Consider the following 18,663-nt stretch of genomic DNA (forward strand, 5'->3'; position numbering starts at 1 on the left):
AAAAAAGTTCTGGTGTCAACTGCTATGCTAATGTTGTGGTTAATGTTGTCTTTTCTCTAGAAACTTTAAAAGAAGAGATTGTGGTCAATTTGGATCAAAGATTTTGCAGTTTGTTGAATTCTGTGTTAGAGAAATGTAGCACTGATAGAACAAAAATAGAAAGTGTGTCTGAAATTCGAAATCTGTTAGACAAATGTTCAGGTCAAACGCAATTCTCTCAAAATATTCAGCAAGATTGTCAGGAGTTTTTAATGTATATGCTTGATGTATTGCAAGATGAAGGTGTAGATGTAGATCACCTGTTTGGCCTTTCTTATCAATGGCAGCATGACTGCGAGAACTGTAGGGTATCAAGTACTACTAGTGTAGTGTATATATTTAACTTTGCCAGACAGTAAATCAGTGTCCTTTAATAAGCTAGTAAAAGCAGCCGATCACAATATGGAGTGTAGCCAATGTAAGTCTGAAATGTTGTCCACATTATTTATACGAACATATGGCCAGTATGTCATTTTAATGTTCCAACGATGTAGGCCTGATGGAACAAAATTGACAACTTTAATAAAAATATTTGTGGCTTCGCAGTTGTCAATATCAGGAAGGACTGTTGTAACTGCAGCAATTATATATCATGACGGTCCTTCAACAACATCAGGACATTACACAGCTTATTTGAAGTCTAGAAACGGCTGGTCATTCTGCAATGATTCTGTTTTAACTTTAAAAAAAAATTGCCTTTTGAGCTTAAAAATTCGTACCTGGTGTTTTTACAACCAAAATTTCAGGGAAAGAATCTCGGGATTTGCTCTGAGGAATTTCAAGAGGTTCTAATGGCTCCTACACTATTTGGCCTTGAGAATAAGTGTAGTACAGAGTCAAAAGTTATTTTTGAGTTTTAAGTAGTTCCTGAAAAAAAGAAGGTTTTCTTACAGAAAGTGGTGGGCACGGATTAGTTAAAGGACAACAGAGTATTTCCCAAAGCAAACGGTGTTCTTACCATAACACTTGACGTCATGGAAAAATAACTGCACTTTGAATGAGTTCAGAAAAACTGTTTCTTTTAATAAGCTAATTCAAGCAGGCAATCAAAACATGGAGTAGAGGTAATGTAAGTCTGCAATGCTGTCAACATATTTTGAACAAACTTTTGGTTATAATGTCATTTAAAAATTCCAACTATATAAACCTGATGAAAATAAGTTTTCAACTTTAATTACAAATGTTATGGCTACACAGTCGTTGATTTTAGGAAGAACATTTCTAACTGCAGCTATTATATGACATGATGGTCCTTTGACAACATCCACTTATTACACATCTTATTCAAAATGTAAAAAAAGCTGATGTTCCGGAAATAATTCACATTGCACTATGAAACAATGTTGCCTTTTTATTTAAAAATATTCTTACTTTCTGTTTTCAGAAGAAAGAATTTAGGGTAGGTAACTGGCCTATAATGATTTTAGGAGTTGATATAATTTTATGTACTGTTTTAAATTGCTTTGTGATTAAAAGTGATGTAGAGAATTAAATAATTGTAGTAGTCATAGAGGTAGTGTAAGTCTGCTTCATAGTAAGCAGTATCAGTGTCATAGGAAATGTGGAACATGAGTGAGCAAGAAGGGTGAGATATTACTAGTACAGGATTGTGAAAGTGATCTTGAACGTTTTCTTTCTGAAAGTTGCAGAAAAAGAAAATGACGGGATTTGCTTAGAAGAATTCCAAGACTTATAAATGGCTCTTACACGATTTGGCCTTGAGGAGAAGTGCGGTAGAGAGCGAGAAGTCATTTATTGTATGTAACATATTTGTCAAAACGATTGAGCTTTTCTTTCAGAAAGTGGCGGGCTGAAAATAATAACAGCACAACAGAGTATAAGCTGTTCATAGGACATCCTTTGACGTCATGGAAAGTAAGTTACTTTTGAGGAGTTCTGATTTCTGATTGGTTATGTTATATGGGTTTTTTAAACACAATCATTTTGATTGTGTTTTTTTTCCCCCGCTGTTATATGATGAATACCTTCAAGTCACTGTTTTTAGTGAAATTTGATATATTCTGAGAACAGCAAAAATAAACCATTTAACATGTATAATTAATTCTGTACTTTTTGTATTTATGATATACATTTAGAACTGTGTAGGAGGCATGGAGAAACTGAGGCTTCTGTAAGTGTCAAGGGAGGTGAGTAATGTACATTGCTCTGTTGCATACAGTCCTCACCTTCTGCGTACTCTTGGATATGCTAGACTACATCTGTACAATGAGATACCTAAGCTGAGGAAATACAGGTGATGTGATTGTTAAATGAGCAAAAATATTTGCACGTTTTTCAATTATATCACCTGTGTTTCCTAACATTACGAATCACATTGTGCAGATGAGGTTTAGGCCTGTCCAGGGAGACAGAGGAGGTCTGGCCTTTGTTCAAGAGTGCAGTGGACATGACTCACTTCGTTGGTAGGCTTGCACATGTATTATCTCCTCTGTACTCTTCAACAAGCCTAAATTTAATCTGTAACTCTGAGTAGACCTCACCTCAAACAAATCTCTGGATAGGCCACACCTTGTCGGCATCCTGAAACAATCATTTAAAATGTTAGGGGCAGTTTTATGATGGCCGTGCACCTCTTTTGTGCTGCCGTTGTGTCACTTTTGTGACACAGCAGCAGTGCAAAAGATGCACCATGTTGCAAGATAGGCCTCACTTCATCTGCAACAAGATACTGTTAGTTTAAAATGTATATATTTAGGACTGTGTAGGGGGCATGGAGAAGCAGAGGCTTCTGTAAGTGCCAAAGTTGTTGCATACAGTGGTCACCTTCTGCGTAGTCTTTCATATGCTAGACTACATCTGCACAATGAGATACCTAAGCAAAGGAAACACAAGTGATGTGATTGTGGAATAAACAAAAAAAATTGAACGTTCTTCAATTACATTACCTGTGTTTCCTAACATTATGAATCACATTGTGTAGATGCCTCACTCAGTCTGTATCTGACACTCTTTCCTTCACTTCCTCTGTCTCCTCTCTCCCTCACTCTCTTTTCCTTATTCACCCTTTCCTTATATAGTTTACCTTACTCAGTTTCTTTTAGTAGCTTTCACAACTTCAATTTAGTTTTCTCTTCTATCCTTCTTTTCTGTCACTGAAAGTATCTTCTTTTTTTTTTCTCTTAGTAATTTACTCTATTTCAATTTCTTTTTGTCTCTGACTGTCTATCACCGTTTCTTTCTCTTTTTTTTCTGCATGTTTATCTCTAACTTTATTTCTTTGTAAAATTGGATGACTGTCAATCTTTTCCCTTGTCTTTTCTAATTTTTAAATACATGTTTTAATATTTTTCAAATTTTTGTTGCTTCTTTCACAGATTGAAAGTATAAAAATAACAAGTGACTAAGTTAACAACAATTATAAGGTAAATGTTTTGTACTCTTTTCGTTACATTTCTATCACATTTAACTTCTGTTAGTTCCACTGCTTCATTTTGCTTCATTTCTTTAACCCTCAGTTTCCTGCCTTTGCTAATTCCCTCATTCCTTTCTCTATTACTTACTTACTCTACTCCTTCCACTCTTTTTCTCAGTCCCTCTGTTCTCATAGTTCCTCACTCCTGTTCACTCACTCCGTCTCTATTACTCTCACTGTCTCTGACTGATCACTCTTTCACTACTTGTTCATTATGCTTTCTCCCTGTAGTTCAAGCACACTAAGGGGCATATTATCAACACAGGCGATAAAATTATCGCTGCTTTTATCGGCAGAAAACTGCCGCAAAAGCGGCTTTAGCGGCAGTTTTCTGCTGCAAAAGCGGCTTTAGCGTCAGATTTCTGCCGATAAAAGCAGCGATAATTTTATTGCTTGTGTTGATAATATGCCCCTATGTTATTTACATTTCTTTGCAGTTTCAATCATTCCTTTTCTGTCACTTCTTCTTTTCTGCTTTCTGTTTTTTCTCTCTGTTATACCACATGTTTTAACCTTAGTCACTATCATACATCTTGTTTTATTCCTATTTACTTTTGCTCACTGTTTTCTTAACACTTTCCCTCATGATTGTTCTTTTAGTCCGGTTCTATCCCTACCTCTCATTCCACATCCTTTACTATTTTTCTTCTTATTTTGAACACTCACTCACATTCTCTAAGAAACTCTTGTTTATTATTCTTCTACTCTCCTTTTTTTCTTTCACTTCCTTATCTATTTTGTTTTTCACAATTATACCCTCTTCCATCTTTTCTTCGGTAAATAGATCTATTTAACAGTATCTCTGTGTTACTCCCTCTAGCTGTCTTTCTTTTAACATTACTCTCTGTTTCCTTCCCTTATACTTACTCTTCTTTTTTTTTTTTAATTTTTTTTTGGTTCGCTTCCGGTTCGCGTACCGGCGCGCGAACCGGGAAGCGAATCAAAAGAAATAGAGGTTGCCAGAGTGCTAAACATTCTAGCAATAATTTTTTATAAAGGGGAGGTAGTTCTGAAAAGAACTTTTTTTAAAATTATTTTTGTTGTTTTATATTTTTTTTATTATTTTTCCGAACATTTTTTTACTTTTTTTGTATTTTTTGAACGATTTTATATTTTTTTTGTTTTTTTGGGGGGGGGGAGAAACGAAAATGATTCATTATAAAGGGCTCAACAGGAGCAACAAAAAAAAAAGATAATTTCTTTTCTGGGGCGTTTTGGACAATCATGATTGTCGATAGCTCTGTTGATTAGAGTGATGCTACTTTCCCTGTAGCATATCAATTGGCCACAATAAACACAGACTTGTTTGATACTCCCAAACTTCATCTGTATATTTGGGACCGTCTCCCTCGCCTCTGGTCCCGTCACTGCCTCTACATTTGATGTTCTGGCCACAGGAGGGGGGTTATCCTGCAGGTCACGTAATTGTGCATTACTATAATTATTAGGGTGCCACCTCTGCATATGGCGATGCATGGTGTAATTGCCATAGCTATATTTTTTATCTGACACTCTGGACAGATCTTTCTTGCAGATAAGGCAAGTTACATAGCGGGCATTCACTTTCTTTTGGCCCTGGGGAAATGAATAAAATTGCCATATGAAATCTTCCTTTATATGAGAAATTCTTGGCTCCTCAGGCAAAAAATGCCTCTCCCCTTGCGTCTGTTCCTCTTCTTCCTCTTCTTCCTCTTCTTCCTCCTCTTGTTGAATGATAATCTGAGGAGGTGGTCCTCTCTTCCTAGGAGGTGGTGGTGGTGGTGGGGGTGCACCAGCTGCAGCTACAAGACTTGCCATTTCCAAGTAATGAAAAAAGGTCTTCCTCTCACAAAGTTGAAAGTCAGAGTGAGGAAATAAGGAGAGGTTTTCATCATTTGGGAAAAAAAATAATTCTAAACCAATGAAAAGTGTTATTTTTAGGTCACATGACGTAGCCTTACATCATTAGGAATCCAAAAGTGAAATGAACCAATGAAAACTTTTGATAACAAGTTATATGACCTGTTACGCTTACGTTACGCGCCGCGCCCCGGATTGCTTCCGGGGCGCTGCGCTTCGCGCCTCTGTTCGTGCTCCGGAGCACTTCCGGGTGCGCTAACGCGGCGCGTCATAAGACGCATTACACGAGAACGCCATACGTCGCGATTACGCGACGCGTCACGATGTTGTTTTCTAACGTGGCAGTTGCACAAACGGAACGTTTACCGGTTCGCGGACCGGGTCGCGGGACCAAATTGAGCTAACGGGAAGCGACCCGGTTCGCGGACCGGGAGCGAAACAAAAAAAAAGAATTAAAAAAAATACATAAAAAATTTGTATTAAAAACATATAAAATATATTTTTCGAATTAAAGAAGAATACATTTTAAAGCTTTTGATATTTGCTATTAAAAAACCATTGAAATTCACTGAAAAAACCATAGGTTATAGACCATATATAGTTAGGAATTAGCATTTCCAAAACCTTGAAAATTCACTGAAAAAACCATAGGTTATAGACCATATATAGTTAGGAATTAGCATTTACAAAACCTTATTTTACTCACACAAAACCATTGAAATTCGCATATATAGCTAGTTGTACTAACTATATATCGCGCACCCGCAATCCACTGCTGATCATGTCACATATTACATCATTCATGACATGGTCAGTGACATCACTGATGACATCACTGATGACATCTCAAATGAAATCACTCATGACATCACTGATGACATCTCAAATGACATCACTGATGACATTACTGAGCACATCACTGATGACATCATTCATGTGATAATACGATGAACCTCTTCAGACTCTAATATAACCTTAGATAAACTCAGTGTAAACAGACACTCACAGACTGTCACTCATCCATGGAGTTACTCACACACCTACTCAGTCATGCAAAGAATCAATCACACCTCCATTTTCTCAACTATACATTTATACACACCTTACTTATTCAAACATATACTAACACATATTTACTCTCTTATACAATCACTGATACAAGTTCAGAATGATCCATACAGCCACTCACACATTCACTAGCTCTTATGCACAGTTATTTATATATGTCAACTCTCACATGTACTGTGTTTTACATATGTACTTACTTTGACATGTAGCACTGAGATATCCATTCACTCACCAATACACTCATGCACACAGTCAACCGCCCATACAGCTGTTTCCACATGCACTTTTGAACCCATACATCTAGTGAATCAACTGCTCACACATCTATGCACAGAGTCATACACCTCCCAGCCACCCACACACACACTCAGTCTCCCATACAAATACTTGGGCAACCAATCAATAACCCATATAGTTACTCATATACCTACTGATCAACACATGCAGCAGTTTACAGAACAACAGACATAATAATGCACAAATTAAGACAGTTTAGTCACAAACCCATGCACTCAGTGAGACACATTTAATCACTCACTCATACAGTCAGTCATGCACCTACTAAATCCTTCATCCAGACACTTATACATCCACTCATTCTTCAATATGTAAGACATATTTTAACTTTACAGAAACATACAGTCACTGGATGTTGTCATCAGTGATGTCATCAGTGATGTCATTTGAGATGTCATCAGTGATGTCATCAGTGATGTCACTGAACATGTCATGAATGATGTAATATGTGACATGATCAGCAGTGGATTGCGGGTGTGCGATATATAGTTAGTACAACTAACTATATATGCGAATTTCAATGGTTTTGTGTGAGTAAAATAAGGTTTTGTAAATGCTAATTCCTAACTATATATGGTCTATAACCTATGGTTTTTTCAGTGAATTTTCAAGGTTTTGTAAATGCTAATTCCTAACTATATATGGTCTATAACCTATGGTTTTTTCAGTGAATATATATATATATATATATATATATATATAGGTGTCTTTGTCTTTATATATATATATGTATGTATGTATGTATATATGTATGTATGTATGTGTATATATATATATCCAGCGTACAACTCCAACTACTTCCAACTCGCATCGCCGGCGGCAAAGAAGGAGATTCGGACCCCACAGCTCTTCAGGCAAAGTAGTTCTTTATTTCGCCACAGCCTACAAACGACGCGTTTCGGGCTACAAGAGCCCTTGTTCACATACGGTTTTAGTACTGCACCATTGTTATTTTTATATATGTGTTTGGTGAACACCCACTTTCACTTGTTCCGGTCACTTGACCCTAAACATGAACAACAGACTTCTTTCCTGATTCAGTCACAAATATCCTTATCGGAAATAATGCATGCAATGCCAATTTAAAGTCTTAAAATCAGTGCATTTCAACAAAATATAAACAGGTAAACAATATATTAAATGTATAAATACATAAACAATCTATTTTTCAACTGGATTAATCGAGGGAAATAATACTGTTTTTATTTTCCCTTCTGCTTTTTGTCAAAAATGCATAGTTGTAAACAGCAAATATCTCTCAAAATAAATCCAGGACATGATTCCAAAAAAGTGCATAAGTGAATATAATCTCTAAAGTGCAAATTTATCTCTAAAGTGCAATCTAATGCTTAATTGTGCAAAACCAGCAAATATAAATATAAAGTGCAGTACTATTTACAATAAGACCAGTATTAATATGATTACAAAGCAAACACGCATTAATATTATCAATAGTAAAAATTCGTCCAGAGAAGATACTATTAAAATTCATATAAAATAAATAATCGTTTGCTAAAAAACCTCATTATACATTAAACCAGTCTTAAAAAAGTTAAAAAAGGGAAATTCATATGGTTTTTTGGTAGTGTTCATAGCAGCAGATAAATATCAACAATAGTTTGATTTCATTGCACAGCGAACCATCCTACAACAACCGACTTTAAAGAAAATTATACATATAAATTATAAATTATACATATCTTCTGTGTTGTTTAAACCCAGTGGTTACATGCTGTCCAGCTCAAGGATAAATTTGGTTTCTAATTGTCTTAGCTGTCGCTCCCTATTACCACCTCTTTTGGATTTAGGTACAGCACTAATCACATAATAGGTTAGACAATTGATATCTTTGTTGTGACATCTGTTAAAATGTCGTGCCACAGGGTAAGCAGGATCATTCTGAAGGATGGCTCTAATATGCTGCAATATTCTGACGTGCACCTGCAGCTTCGTACTACCAATGTAGTTAAGGCCACAGGTACACGACAAAACATATACAGCATATTCTATTTTACAAGTGTAACTGCCCTTGATGGGAACCGGAGACACATCAAAAGGGGTACTGTAAGTTGTTTTATTACAGCCAAACTTGCAAGCTCTACATGCTGTACACCTTCTGAATCCTCTAGCAGGTTGTAACCATGTTGCAGTTTTTTTCGTTTCAGGGGAGTTTTTATCGAGATCTGTTCCCATAGATCTCCCTTTTCTAAATGTGATGGTCGGTGACAAAGCCAACTGATTGCGAAAAATACTATCAGTTAAAACTATTGGCCAATGTTTCTGGATAATAGCTCTAATTTTCCTCTCTTGCCTGCAAAAAGTAGTGATTCATTTCGAGGTATCACTATTGTTAGTTGCGGGTACCATTTCCGTGTTTTCATTTTGGAAGATTGTCTGTCTAAGATGTTTACTTGCTTTCTCTACAGCCTCCCCAATGATTTTCTCGCTATAGCCTCTTGCTACTAGCCTTACCCGCATTTCTTCCTGGCACCTGATAAAGTCTTCTTCATGGCTGCAGATACGTTTTATTATAAGGATTTTCCGTATGGTATGCTCGCTATTAAGTGCCTGGGGTGCGAACTGTTAGCGTGCAATGTAATATTCCCAGACGTAGGCTTTCTATAGAACGTACTTTCGAGCTAACCATCTTTGACATGAAGCCTCACGTCAATAAATTCAACTTGTGTTTTATGAATGTAGGAAGTAAAAGTCAGGTTCATAGAATTAACATTGATATTAGCTATGAATTCTTCAGCCTCAGATATGTTACTTCGCCATAACATAAACACATCATTGATGTATCTAAAATATGCAGCAACGTGTTTAGTAAAAGGTGCCCGGTGCCTGCATCTGAGGACCTGTTCCTCCCACCAGCCTACATGCAAGCATGCATAGCTGGGGGAGAAACAGGCCCCCATAGCTATTCCCCTTTGCTGTTTGAAGATCTCATTATTGAAGAGAAAAATGTTATTGTTGAGACACCATTCAATGAGTTCAACAATAAGTTTATTGTGCTCATAGTACTCACTAGGTCTACTGGCCAAGAAATGTTTAACAGCTCTAAGTCCCTGTGCATGATCAATGCCTGTATATAGAGATTCAATATCAAGTGTTATTAAGTATAAATCATCGGTCCAAACCACATCACCCATTTTCATAAGGAAATCACCTGTATCCTTAATATAGCTAGGAAGAGATCTAACTATGCTCTGCAAAAAATAGTCAATGTATTGACCTATATTTTCGCCTGCGCTATTGATAGCCGAAATAATTGGCCTACCAGGAACAGGTGTTATCCCTTTGTGTATCTTATGTATTAGGTATTGGACAGGTAACACAGGGAACTCTTTGTACATGAATTTCTTCTCTTCACTACAAATGAGACCCTCTCTTCTCCATTGAGCCAATAGTTTTGTAGTAACTCTTTGGCCTTGTCATATTCCTTAATCCTGGACTTCTTATAGCAAGCATCATCATTTAATTGTCTGTAAGCTTCCGCAATATATTCTTTTTTGGGCCATAACACTAGGTTACCCCCCTTATCCGATTTTTTTATGACAATTTCACAATTCTCTCCTAATTTCCTATTCAACTTATCGTAGGCCAATTTCCTTTTTAAAAAAAATATTTTTATTGGTATTTTTTACAAAATAAATGCATTCCCACCCTCCCCATCCCACCCTTTCCCTGACCAAGAACATGTCAAAGCAATAGATAAGAAACAGCTTATTATATACATACAATAGAAATTGATCCAGTATAATGTACTTTGCCGTAAGGATACAAAAAAAATATATATATATACATGTAAACAATGCAATTATATAAAGTACACTCATATATGTCTCTGGATCCACGGTAACATAGGTGACCAAATCCGCATGCCCATTAATCTTTTTTTAGCACCTTCGTTTTTATAAAATGCTACTTCCAGGCTACAAGTGGCTAATAGCCTAGCCCTCCATTGTTGAAATGCAGGTGGATCCGGATCTAACCAGGCTGAGGCAATAGTAAGTCCAAGTATTGCCATGGCCACAAATATTAACCCCTGGATGTTTGTCTGCACTTCCCGATTTGCTACCCCCAGCATGATTTCTTCCGTTGAGATTTCTATTCTTGTTTGACAAATTTCTGATAGAAATTCCGAAATGTCATTGATCAGCTTAGTAAGTGTGTTACATGTAGCAAATATATGTATAATGTCGGCCCCATATAGTGCACAGCGTGGACATGTTGTTCACTTCCCTGTTCCCCACTTCACGATTTTCTTAGGGGTATAATATAGGAAGAAGAAGGTTTTATAAAATTGTGCCAATAGTTTTATCGACATTAATGAATTTAATGCTAAGTCAAATGCTATGCGGGGGATATTCGGATACAGTCCCAGTTGGTCCTGCCACATTGCGCAATATTTATCCATATCATCTGGGGCCAATAAGTTCAAAGTTTCATAGATTTCCCCGATCCTGGGGGACATTTTTTTACATATATTATCCATCAATTGATTGTTCCGGAAATTCTCCCGTCAACCAGTTTTCTTTGTTAGAAAATCTCTAACCTGAAAAAACTTTAAAAAATCCCTATGGCTAATATTATAGTCCTCATGAAGATCCTCAAACATCTTAAGACAGCCTAGTTTATAGAAGCAGCCCAGTTGCACTATCCCTGCCGAGACCCATCTGTTTATACAGCTATCATGAAATATTAAAGGCAGATCCTTATTCCTGTTTATTGGTGTGTAAAATGAGAAGCGCCCTAGCCCCAGCATCTTGCGAATGCTACTCCATGCTTTATAAGCCCCTATAATAGTCTTAAACTTGACTTTCTTAAAATAATTATCGTTTGTATGTCGCCAAAAGCAACCGGCACAATCTTCACCTAATAAAAGTTCTTGAGGGGACGGGATCTCTTGAATAATACTTTCATTCGAAATCAAATTGGCGCAATATTTCAGAACAGTGGACCAGTAATACAATTTAAAATTCGGTAGGGATAAACCTCCCTTTTCCTTCGGTAGTACCAATCGTTTAAGAGCCCGTCTGGGTTTCTTATATCCCCAAATGAAGCTTGAAAGCATAGAGTCTATGGTCCTAAAGATTGTGGGGGAGAATTCAAGACAAATAGTCCTAAAAAATATATAAAGCGGGGGAAAAAGATCATCTTAATCAAATTACAACGACCCCCTATGGTTAGGTGTAAATTATCCAATCGTACCATCTCCTTCTTGGTTCTGGACATCAATGGTTTTAGGTTAATATCAACAATATTTTGAATTTTAGCACATATCGTAACCCCTAGGTAAACGGCTTCCTCAGTAACTCTTGAGTCCCCTATCACAATCTTGTTGTTTAACACAATCTGGGTTTTGTTAGAATTCAATTTATATCCAGATACCAATCCAAATAGGTGTGCTTCCTCTTCTATCACAGGCATAGCTCTATTTGGGTCTCCAGTGACAATCGCAATATCATCGGCATATGCCAAAGTTTTGGTATTATGACTACGTATTTTAATTGGTGATATACATACACAATTGTCCAACCATCGAATAAATGGATCGATATATATAGCAAATAAAAGGGGTGAGCAGGGGCATCCCTGCCTGGTTCCTCTCGTGATCGCAAAGTTCTCTGACAGGAGCCCATTGACTAATACTCTAGCGCTCGGTTTATTATATAGTCCTCGAGTGGCCTTAATAAATTTATCGTTGATTCCACTGTACGACATTGCCATCCATAAAAATTTCCAGGAGACCCTATCAAACGCTTTCTCTGCGTCCAAAAGTATAAGCGCCATAGGGTCTCCTGTAGACTCTGTATAGTCAAACAGCGAGATCACCCGTTGATCATGATCAGTTGTTGACCTTCCTGGTATAAATCCATGCTGGTGTTTAGATACTATTTTATTTAATATTGGCGTCAATCTGGCCTCCAGGAATTTCGAATAGATTTTTGAGTCCCCATTAATTAGAGTAATTGGTCGATATGACCCTAAATCGAGTGGATTTTTTTTTTTCAAAAGACGATAATTTTAGCTTCTGACCAGGAGGGTGGGGGAGAGCCTCCCTTGAATATGTGGACAAACAAAGTCATCATTATTATTTTTAATTGATCAGCAAATTTCAGATAGAATTCAGATGGTATTCCGTCCATTCCTGCTGCTTTCCCACTTTTTAATGTTTTTAAAGATAGCAGGATTTCAACCCAATTGGGTAATTCGTCCAGCATGTCCTTGTCCTCCTTCTCAAATCTTGGACCTCGATTTACATCTAAATACGAATCTGGATCCCCCAATCCATTTATAGGTTCTGTATACAGATCTTGATAGTATCTCTGAAATGCGGCCCTTACTTCATCTGGTTCTGATTTTAAGCCTAGTCTAGGGTCTTGAATTTCTCTGATGGTACTTGCTGATGTCTCTTCTCTAATACGCACCGCTAACTGGTGCCCAACCTGTTCACTCAGCTCATATATCTTTTCCTTATTTACTGATGCTTTAATGATGGCTTTTTCCACTATTATTTCTGTGATGAGATTTTTTGCAATGGCGACCTGAGATAATGCATTGTCTAGCCCCTGACCTTGTTGAGCTGCAACAATCAGATCTTCTTCGGCTTTACCCAGGTTATAATGTAGTGCAGCTAAGTGGGATTTCCCTTCCTTATTACTCCTAAGAGAAAATTGTAATGTCTCACCTCTTATGCCTGCTTTAAGAGCATCCCATACAAATACTAAGGAAGTGCTTCCGAGGTTGTCTGCAATAAAGCCGGCAATCCACCCCTTCATATGTTCGCAATACTTTTCATTCAGTAACATAGCCCTTTCAAACGTCCAGCTCTTAGTTGGATGATTATTTGGAGTGTATGAAAGCGTTAAAATTAGTGGGTTATGGTCTGATAATAGGCGTGGTAATTTATCTATCATACATGCATTTTTCAGAGAATTTGATATGAGCATATAATCAAGTCTTGCATGTCGCGCGTGTGGATGTGAATAGAAAGTAAAACCAGGATCTCCCCAGTGGTTATGTTGCCACCCATCTATTAGGCTATGTACCATACATAAGTCTTTCAAAGCCCGAAAGACTCTAGGTTTCCTACCATGATATTTAAATTCCGGACCCATGGTCCAGTCCCCATGGAGATGTAGGTTAAAATCCCCGCACACTATAAGGGGTAGAGACAAATGAGCGAGCTCGTTGGAAACCTTTATTAATATCTCTGGTTCATCAAAGACACTCCCATATATAGTGCAAATTGTTATTTTATTTCGGCCCGTATTGTACTTGCATTCAGCAATTGCCCATCTTCCCAATTTGTCGGAAAGTGCTATATCAAATTGGAGCCCCCCACCTTTAGCTAAGATTGCCACCCCCTTAGTTCTAACTCCCTGCGTAGAAGCAGTAATGAGATTGTATCCTAGTGACTTCAATAAGTGGTGCTGAGAGCCTTCGATATGAGTTTCTTGTACTCAAACGATATTAGCCTCCATTAATTGTAATCCTACCGCCACCTTCTGTCTTTTTTTTATATCATTGAGTCCGCAGATATTTAGAGAAACACTTTTTAACTTAGCCATATAAAATTAGAGTTATTGCCATCAGCCTGGTGTCATATTCATGTCTTTGTTTCCTGGTCATTGCACGATTATCTGTGACTACGATAATATAGTTTTTTTTGCCCTTAATGTGATTGACATTCCTTGGTCCTATGCTCCCTCCCTCTTCTCCCATGTCCCACCCTTGGTTCTCCCCACCCTCCCCTTCCCATACCATCCCATGAGGCATCCTAGGTCCCGGGTCCTAGGTGTGGGCGCCCGTATGGTCCGATCGCCAGAGCGCACCCCCGGCCTCGACAGATTTTAACAACAAAAAAAAAAAAACAATGTAATGAACCGCAACCTTTTTACATGTACGGAGTTTGTTTCAGCATATACATTTTAAACTTAAACACATAGTTTGCTCTGCCTAATTTAGCCATTTTAGTAATTCCCCATGCATTCCCAGAATGTTCAATTTTCTACTGCTATTTCTTTATCTTTTATTTAGTTCTTTCCCCGACTTTCGGGTCTCCATCTCTGAAATTTCTCTTAAGTATTCTTCGGCTTGTATTTCACTTGTAAAGCTTCTGGTTGAACCTTTAAATATAGTTTTCAGCCGTGCCGGATTCTGTAGGAATACCTTAGCACCAATGTTTTCGAATGGTGCAAATAATTGGCGCATTTTCCACCTTCGCTCTACGGTGGTATGCACAAAGTCAGGCCTGACAAATTTTTTTATCCCTTTATGTTCCCTTTGGCTTGTGGGTCTTGCAAGATCATAGATTGCTTCCCTAAGAAGAAAGTTCCCAAAGTAGATAAGCATAGCCCTGGGATATGGGCGTGTAGTGTTAGAATGTTTCGATAGAGTCAAAGGAAAGCGATGAACACGCTGAATCTCTCTATCTATATCCCAGGCCTCCAATTCAGGGAAAGCAGATTTAATTAGAGTAATCATTGTCCCTCTAGCATCATTTCCTTCAAAATTTTCTGGGATACCAAGAAATCTGAGGTTGTTCCGTCTTGATCTGTTCTTGTGATCCTCGACTTTCATCATAAGATCTTTGATTATTCCCTCATGTTCTTTTTCTGTCTGTTGTAGCTTGATGACATCTGTTTCTAAATTTTCGGTACGAGTTTCTACTGTGGCCATTCTATCAGAGATCTCAGTACAATATTTTCAACTTTTTTAACTGCGCTTTGCACTTTGTCAATGGCAACACGATTCCTTTGGCTCTTTTTTAACATCCTTATGAAAATTCTTTATTGAGCTCAGAACATCACTTAGTGAGGGTTCGCTTGTCAATCCAGATCCATAGCTGTTTACCGTTGTTGTTTGACCTCCTTCTTCTATCTCAGCGTAGCGGCTTTTCTGGCGTGATCTTTCTCCCCTTGATTTTACGATCGGACTTTTTCGCGGAGAATTTGTTCTAGATTTGCCATGATTAGTATTGATGCCAGGGTCAGTTGACGATGTTACATTCTTGTTTGCTTCTTAGCCTTTTTTTTTCCTTGTTTTTTCCTTGGGTTTGTTTCACACAGTTTTCCTGAGTCATGTGTGCCCGATAACTCCGAAGATAAGGTCTCCATTTGGGGACCTGGGCTAGCTTTACATATGTCACTTAGTTCACTAGATTCGCTAGATATAGCTAGATATAGACATCCCTGTTTGATATATATCTGAGTCAGAGTCTTCCCCGGAGTATGATTTATTTTCTATATGTAGATCTTGCCCTTGTGGAAACATCTTACTTTGATCCGATTGTTCCCTTTGATTAGCCATCATTGTTTTTATGTTTATGAGTTCCCTAGACCCTTCGATGCCCCCATTTGGAGCTACGATCTTTTTTGTGGTGTTCGCATCTCGGATGTTGCTTACCTCTCTTTCAAAGTCCTCAAGGGGCACATCGGGGCTGTCGTAGGCCAATTTCCTAAAGAACACACTTCGTTGTTTTTTATTCTTAATGACACTATGATTTAAGTTCTTCAAATCAATAGTGACCATATCATGATAAGTGTCGACAGCATCTTTAGGTATAAGAGGCACAAAACAGGAATTGGGTTTAAAGGGGCTTATCCCAGCCCCTTTCTGAGTATGATTAATTTTCCTTAACCTTTCCTGAGTGGACACATCAATATCATTGTTTAACATTTGCAAATCATCCTGATTATTTAAATCATGTAGTGTAAGCAAATTTGACACATCAGAGGCTAACAACAATGGAGCTAATTCTGCTTCATGGCTCATGATTTTATCAGATTGTTGTTTGCAAGACTTAAGAGCAAAGAATTTTTTGAGTTTCAACTTTCTGATGAAACAATATACATCTATATGAGTGCGTGCAAAAGTTCAATCCCAGAGCTAAAAGTTGCTATTCTGCCTTTGTTAGCTCAATAGATGTTAAATTAATGATGCTGTTATCTGTTACCGCCGTTTCTTCTGCCAGAACGCTTTCTTTTTTGTGGTTTGCTTTCCACCTTTTACGCATGTCTCGTCTTCTCTTATTTCTATGTTTCCTTCTGGCCTCTTTTGCTGCCTCGGTCGTAGTGTTTTCAGTCTTTCCTCCACTAAAAAATCAAGTTCCTGACTTACCCTTAGCTTAGTTTTTCTCATAGATATAAGTTCCGTGTCTGTGCTTGATTCACTTGTTAAAGACACAGTATCCACATTGAAGGAATCATCATTTAAACTAGCAGATGTATTACCATGTTGTTCATTGCTTTTTGTCTTTTCACTGTATTCTCTCCTTTTAGCAGTATCAAACTGGCGGGCAAATGTAAAGATTTGGCCATTTTCATAGTCTGCCAGGCCCCTAGGGAACTCATGCGCTTTCCTTGCTTTTATTTTTTCTTCATGTTTTTTTAATCTTTCTTTTATGGCCATTTTAGTTTTGGTTATATATTCTGTTGTTGGTAGTTTGTCCAACTCACTGTTTATTTCCTCTATTTCTTTTAACAATTCCATACGATCAATTTTAGCATATTTGGTGAGAATGTTGACCACATTCATGGAAGCAGCTAAATTACTTTCTCCCCATTCACGCAGCATGTTCGGATTGGGTCTATCAAAGCTGGGGGCCAGTAGGATCCTCAACCCTCGTGGCACACAACCAACTTCGGCATATTTCGAAAGTGATTTATTTTCCCACCATTTTGTTATTTTCAACAACGTTTTAGCGTCCTTATCTTTATCGTTCTCCTCAATGGGTATTTGTGTTGCATTCCGAGACGTGTTCGGCAAATTTCCGAACAACTCATATGCTGCTAATTCCCTTTCTCTTTCTATTTCCGCAGACATGGCAGGCTGTTAGTATTGCGGTGTAACTTTCTTAACAATATGACAACAGTCACCATTGTTTTGCCTCGGGCTGAATCTCCCCTCCTAGAAATGTTGCCACAACTAACTCACCGCCGTCCGACGCGGTCATCTGGGTCCTCCGACCCAGTCAAGCACGTACTTCGGTCGGTTCTTGACTTTCCTCTGCAATAGTAAGGGGCAGCCGCCAATACTCCACCACGGAACCACTTGTTTTCGGTTGAGGGCAGCTTCCCACTTCCGGGGAGGGGGTCTGGTGATGGAGGCAACCAACCTCCGTAAACAATATCCAGCATACAACTCCAACTACTTCCAACCCGCAGCGCCGGCGGCGAAGAAGGAGACTCGGACCCCACAGCTTTTCAGGCAAAGTAGTTCTTTATTTCACCACAGCCTGCAAACGACGCCTTTCGGGCTACCAGAGCCCTTGTTCACATACGGTTTTAGCGACCTCTGACCCTGCTCTCAGGCTAGGTCGCCCCCACGCCGCTGCTGCCTGCCAGTCTCTTGGTTTCCCTACCTGGCTCCCAGCGCTGCTCCAGCGCTCGCTGTCACTACCTCCTGACTGCCTGCTCCGGGACAGTCCCAGACGCCGCTGAGCCGTCCATCCTCGCCGCACTTTCCCGCCGCTGCCTCCCCGCGGCCCCGCCCCCATCAAGCCCATTTGCCGCCCCGCTCCCGCCACCCAGCTGCTCCTCCCTCTCGGTTTCCCTCTTATGGAGACCCAAAGGCGCGCCAAAGACAAGCCCGTCTGCGCCCGTCCGCGCCTAGACCGCGCCCAGCGCCAGAACCCCTGGCCCCAGCCGATGCCAGGGCACCCGACTGAGATACGACACCGCCACCCTCATCGCACTCAACACAGGACGACCTGCCACCGAGCCACCCCGAGGCGCACCCACGGACCCTTCACCTGCAAAGCATGCAAATTCACCTGCCTCCGAACCTGCACCCCGGCCACCTAACACAGCAACGACAACAACAACCACCTCAAGTGCATCCTCCTCAACACCCGCTCCGTCCACAAACACGCCGTCGAACTCTGGGAACTCCTTGATACAACAGCACCAGACATCGCCTTCCTCACGGAAACCTGAGTGAACGCCTCCTCGGCACCTGACATCGCCATAGCCATCCCG

This window comes from Lissotriton helveticus, chromosome 3_1 (assembly GCF_964261635.1).
Source record: "Lissotriton helveticus chromosome 3_1, aLisHel1.1, whole genome shotgun sequence".
Classification (NCBI taxonomy): Eukaryota; Metazoa; Chordata; class Amphibia; order Caudata; family Salamandridae; genus Lissotriton; species Lissotriton helveticus.